Raw genomic sequence first — 6,000 nt, 5'->3', positions numbered from 1 at the left:
TCTAGTTTTTATGCTAAATATTACATGTAAGTATGGCTATGAAAATTAGATCCTTTTTTGACTACAATCTAATCTAAGTATTTTCACTTAAACTGAAATCCAGATAGTTATAGACTGTAATAGAGGAAAACGGCCTAGACATAATTAAATCTAATTGTCTTATTTTATAAACAAACAATTTATGCTAAATTGAAAGCATAAGACTCAGAAGCTGACTTTATCTGCTGGCATAAAATTGCTGTGTGACCTTGCATAGACTTCTTAGCCTCTCTGTGTCAATGTCCTCTTTGGTAAAATGGGGATAAAAATGAGTATCTACTTCTTAGGGTTGTGTGAAAAATTAATTAGGTTAATAGTGAGTGCTCATTAATGTTTGCTATTATTATTGTTATTGTTTTGTATATCACATGGCAAATTAGGCAAGACTAAAATTCAGGTGAATGCCTAGTTAAAATTAGTGCCATAACCAAGACTAAAATCCGACTCCTATCCAAGTTCCTTTGCACAGTTTTTTTCCAAATTCACCCTATTTTCCTGCATATGCTATAAGATTCTACAGGCATGGTTAAAAAGCATAAAAAACATTTTTTCTTACATTAATCCCATGATATCTACATCAGTGCTTTCTCTATGTTTATCTGGCTGTCACATCTATTACTCTCTTCAGTTCAATTTATGCCGTCACTACAGAGGTGCCTTAGGCTAGTTAAACAGCGTCAGGGTACAATCAACCACTTTCCCAGGAGAACCTCATTCAAAAAATGTAACCTTATATCTCTAATTCTTAAAGATTATGTACAGGAAGACTGGGGAGAACCAGTCCTCATCACAGGCTCACAGGCTTAGGGCAGATTCCCTCACAGGCCAGGGCTGGCTGCTCCCAACCCAGGCCCTCTGTGGTGCTCTGCACATGCTGGCCAGCCCCTGCTGAGACCCCAACCCTTCTTGACATTCAACCACTGGACAGACATTGCCTGGGACCAGGGCCTTCTAACCCAGTCTGACATCAGTTCTCATTGAGATCAGGGCAAACATGGCCCAGGATGCAGGGTCAGCTCAGGAACCAGAATGAATTATGCCAAATATAGGATGTTGGTCACCTACCTCTGATGATTGTCTTTTCTAGTCACCACCTAAACCTTAGCATACTTCCTGGGGTGTCGAATAATCTCATTTACACTTGTTGCCCTGGTACTATTATAAATAGAATCTTTATTCACTCTGAGAAGTATCATCCAGTCCAGGATATAAGGCCACACTCATCCTCCACTATTGTGTATCCTGTAGGATTGATGTATTTTATTCTTTTAGTAGTGGGCATTTTATGTTTCACAACTCTTCCAAACTTGTATATTAGCCCCTGTGTTTCTCCATTGTTTCTGTCCTCTACCCTCTGGCATTCACTCCATTGTGAAACACCTATACTATAAGCCTCTAGAGAATGTATCTCAGCTTCCAAGCCCAGACGTTTCCCTGAAACATGTGCAACTAAGGTGCCTGGGCTGAGGGCAGCTCAGCCCTGAGTCAGGAACCAGTTTTCCCCACTGATGACTTAGTCTTGCTCTCAGGGGATCTCAATAATCTGCCCACCTGTGTGATGGTAGGAGGCAGAAAAGCTTGTTCATTCATATAGATTATTGGCTTCTCTTAGTCTCATGAAGTCTGTGTAGTAAAGAACTTGGCCCTGTCCACAGAGAAGTGTGGCCTTTGCCCTCCATTTCTGGGAGGTGGTCTATATTACACCTGACATGAGTGATTGGCTGAGGGCAGGAGCTGACCACACTGGATGTTAGAGTGGGCCAGCCTCACCCAGTACACACAGGGGTGGGGGCTAGCCAGAGCAATAAGGCCATCCATGTGATTTAGGGTTGAGGCTTTGGGTTATGTGGTATTAGTTGGCCATCATTTGAAGACTGAGGTCAACCATGTGGGCAATCCATCAATCAATCAAGCCTGCATAATGGAGTCCCAATAAAAACACTGGCACCAAAGCTTGGAGAAGCTTTCCTGATTTTTCTTGATTGGCAATATTCTGTTCTTATTGTCACATGTTGATGTCAGGAGAATAACAAGTATTAGCGTTCCACAGAAGGGAGGGGACAACAGAAACTTCGTTTTTGAAACTGCCCCCTACTCTGGACCATGTGCATCTCCCCTTGGCTGCTCTTGACCCGTATCCTTTCCCCTTAATAAATGTAACCATGAGCGTCACAGCCCTCAGTGGTTCTGTGAGTCCTTCTAGTGAATTGTTGAATGTGAGGGTAGTTTGGGAATCTCCTAACCTTGCATTTGGTGTCAGAATGAAGGCTATCTTGGGTGGAAACTGGTCTTTAACTTTTGCAGTTTGGCTGACTCTGGGAAAGGCCCATCTTAATATCTTCGCATTTCCATGGGGGAGAGGACAAGTTCCAGCCCCTTTTCTCTCGGTGAGTTTCTAGCTCCTATCCTAGGCAGAGTTGTCAGGGAAGGGATCAAGGTGACTCCTTCAGTATCAGTGTGGTGCCTCATTCCTTGGCCAACAAGGTCTGAGTCTCATTTCTCAAATTCAGCCCAACATATCTTTTATTTCTGTGCTGAGATAGCAGACACACTGAACCACTTTCAAGGTTGGCACTAGAATCCCTCTTCAAAGCCTCTAAGAAATACTTGATAAGCCTTTCCAACAACATTAGAGGAAGGGAGAAGAGGATCTGTATAAGAAAGAGGGGTTGATAAGTGAAGAGGAGGAAGAGTGAGGTAAGGCCAGGATGAATGAGAGCACCAGTGAATGGAAGACCTGACTGGTGGGTGGCCCAAGGACACTGTAAGAAGGCTGCTGCGCTGGCTCCCCTCAGAGCCTTCCTGCTGTCCCCATCTATGGTCCCTCCAGGGGACTTGCACCTCTCCCCTCTAGGGTCTGGGAGGAGGCCTGGGTTTCTTAGTTGAGCAGACAGTGCAGAGCACAGAGTAGTGCTGGGAAGCAGACCCTCTGGAGGCAGCAGAGGCCTTGAGACCAGTCTACTACGGCAGTTTGCGAAAGCCTTAGGGAGGACAATGGACACGGGGGCATTAAGGTAATTGTACTTTAGATATCCAGAATGGATGACATTTTGGTCACATAGGTATTTATGTTTCAGCCTTTCCCGAGCACTGCTCTTGTGTTAGCCACTAGCTAAATGGTTTGCTCCCTAGTGAATCCTCCCCCCGCCCTATGGGGTGGGTACAGTTATTTCCATTTTACACAGGAGCCTGACAGGCAAATTCACAACTGGTCAGCAGTACCTTGGTTCTGGCTCCTGCTTAAACCACCCTAGTGACTCTCCATGATGTAAACATTCAATTTCAGGGTTCTTACCTGGCACACCAGGCCCTGTGAGAGCTGACCCTGCTGGCTCCTGGGGCCTGACTTATTACCCTTCCCCACTCTAGCTTACTGGACGCTAGTGTTTAGACAAACCAGCTCATGCTCATTTCTACCTCCAGGTCCTAGAGCTGTTGCTTCCTCTTCACAGTCTGCCTCCCCCTCCCCCCATCTTGGTCTGGGTGACCCCAAATGCTCTACCGCTCAGATGCCATCACTGTCTCCCAGGCTGGGACAGTCACAGAGACCATGCTTTGTAAAGGGTTAAATCGCTGCATTCAGGTTAGCAAAGGAATGATTGCAAAGGATGGTAAGAGTAAGACAGGTTTGGATTTCCCTAGCTGAGCTGCTAGGAATGTGGTTTTAGGAAGCTCGGAATTTAGGAATGTGGTTTTTGCTTGCATTCACTCTCAGAAGTTGGCCAATGAAGCTCTGGGGGTGAGGTGCAGATGGGCAAATGTCAGTAATCCAGGGGACTGAGGGTCTCAGATTCAACCTTCACTTATCTACACATGATGAATTGTCAACAATTTTTTTTCATCTACCCCCTCACATCTCTTTTCTTATATGTTGTTTGAATTCCAATCCTTTAAATAGGCTTGGATTTTTAGGTTCTTTACTTATGGCATTAGTGGGCATGGTAGACAGAATAATGGGCTCCCAAAGCTGTCCATGTGCTGAGCCCTGGAAACTGTGAATATATGAGGTTACATGGCAAAGCAAAAGTAAGGCTGCTAATCAGCTGAGCTTAAAATGGAAAATTATCCTGGGGGGGCTACTGTAATCATGGGAGTTCTTAAAAATGGAAGAGAGAAGCAGAAGATGTCAGTGTCAGAGAGATGTGACTAGGGAAGAACCAGAGAGATGGCAATGCTGTGTCGTTTCAGCAGTTAATGTATTTTGCTGTGTGCAATGCATACATTTGACCCACATTTTTTAGGGGAAAATAAGGATGTGCATTATACATGGGTAGTACCTGAAATATCTTGTATCTGTTCCTGTGTGTGTGTGTGTGTGTGTGTTTAAAAGATTTTGTTTATTTATTTTTAGAGAGGGAAGGAAGGGAGGGAGAAAGAGAGAGAGAGAGAAACATCAGTGTGCGGTTGCTGGGGGTCATGGCCTGCAATCCAGGCATGTACCCTGACTGGGAATCGAACCTGCAACACTTTGGTTTACAGCCCGCGCTCAATCCACTGAGCTATGCCAGCCAGGGCTGTTCTTGTGTTTTGTAATTATTGTTACATAAAATTTCTTGTAATATGATGTTGAAAAATAAATGCTAAAATTCCTTTATAATACAAAAAACAAGTATCTAAATATAAATAAATAAATAACTGAATTAATATTTAAAATGAAAGATTTTTTTCCCTGAAAGTTTGGGCCAAAACTGTGAGTGTGCATTATATATGGGAGCACATTATACATGGCAAAATACAGTAGGTTTGTGGTGATTTGTTACAGCAGCAATAGAAAGTGAATAGAGTGATGACTATAAAAATGTCTTTCTCTATTTAGGCCCAGTGTTAAGGAACTCAGGTTCTGAGGCTGTCTGGGTTTGAATCTTCGTTCTTGGGATGTTGATTTAAGCCTCTTGTAGAGTTAAGGTAAGTATTGAGTAAATATTTTTATATTCTACTCTAACCAGGACCAGTTCAATTTATACACACACACACACACACACACAAATTTTATATATATATATATATATATAAAATATATATATAATTGTTTGAATTCCAATCCTTTAAATAGGCTTGGATTTTTAGGATATATATATATATATATATATATAAATAAACTTGTGTATGTATGTATATACACATACACATTTGCTTCATGTACTACATAGAAAAATTAAAAACTTAGGAGCCTAACTTGCAGATCCGAGTACAAACTCTCGCTTTCCATAAATGCTTTGGCATTCATACATTAGAAGACCACAGTCTTTGAGATCTAGAAAATTTTCAAGCTAAGCACATAGCTTTGAGACTACACAAGGGAGGCTGTGCATTTAAATCAGAGGGAGCTTGGTATTTTACACAATTAGTTGATTGCCAGTGAGTAAGAGAGATTTTGATTTTTTTTAGTTGAGTTGCTGAGAAGGTGGGGTTAAAATACTAGGTTAGATAATGGTATTCTTGAGTCCTTGAGTCTGTTTAGAAACATATTGCAAGTTAGGGGTGCAGGTCAGATTGGAGTTGTTTAGAAAACTTGTGTGTTAAAAAAAGCAAAGGCAGGTTTTTTTGTGATGTCTAATTGGAGCTTTTCTATAGTTCTTTATGGATGCAAAAATATTTGCATGTGTATATAGAATGGTTTTATACTTTATTTGCAATTCCAGTCGACAGTTTCCAATGCAAATCAAAGTATTTGTACTTGCATAAGGCATTCACCTGCAGTCTGGGGTGGATATGGTAGCAGGCTAGAGTTTGAATGTGTATCTATATTTGAATGACCTTTTCCCGCCACTTCCCTTCTCTCCATCCCCAACAGCCTTTGTTTGTTCCTAATTCTGTTAAAAACCTTGCTCCTGGACCACTTATGTTTTTGTCATCTGCTTTAATCTCTCCCACCTTTCCTGGCTTCAGCTTTATCCAGTTAGTGGGTGACCCTAGAGAGTCCATAATTTCTGCATCTTGAATGTGCCGTCTTTCCCATTG

Source organism: Phyllostomus discolor, chromosome 3, assembly GCF_004126475.2.
Source record: "Phyllostomus discolor isolate MPI-MPIP mPhyDis1 chromosome 3, mPhyDis1.pri.v3, whole genome shotgun sequence".
Lineage (NCBI taxonomy): Eukaryota > Metazoa > Chordata > Mammalia > Chiroptera > Phyllostomidae > Phyllostomus > Phyllostomus discolor.
Note: the sequence above shows the minus strand (reverse complement) of the source record.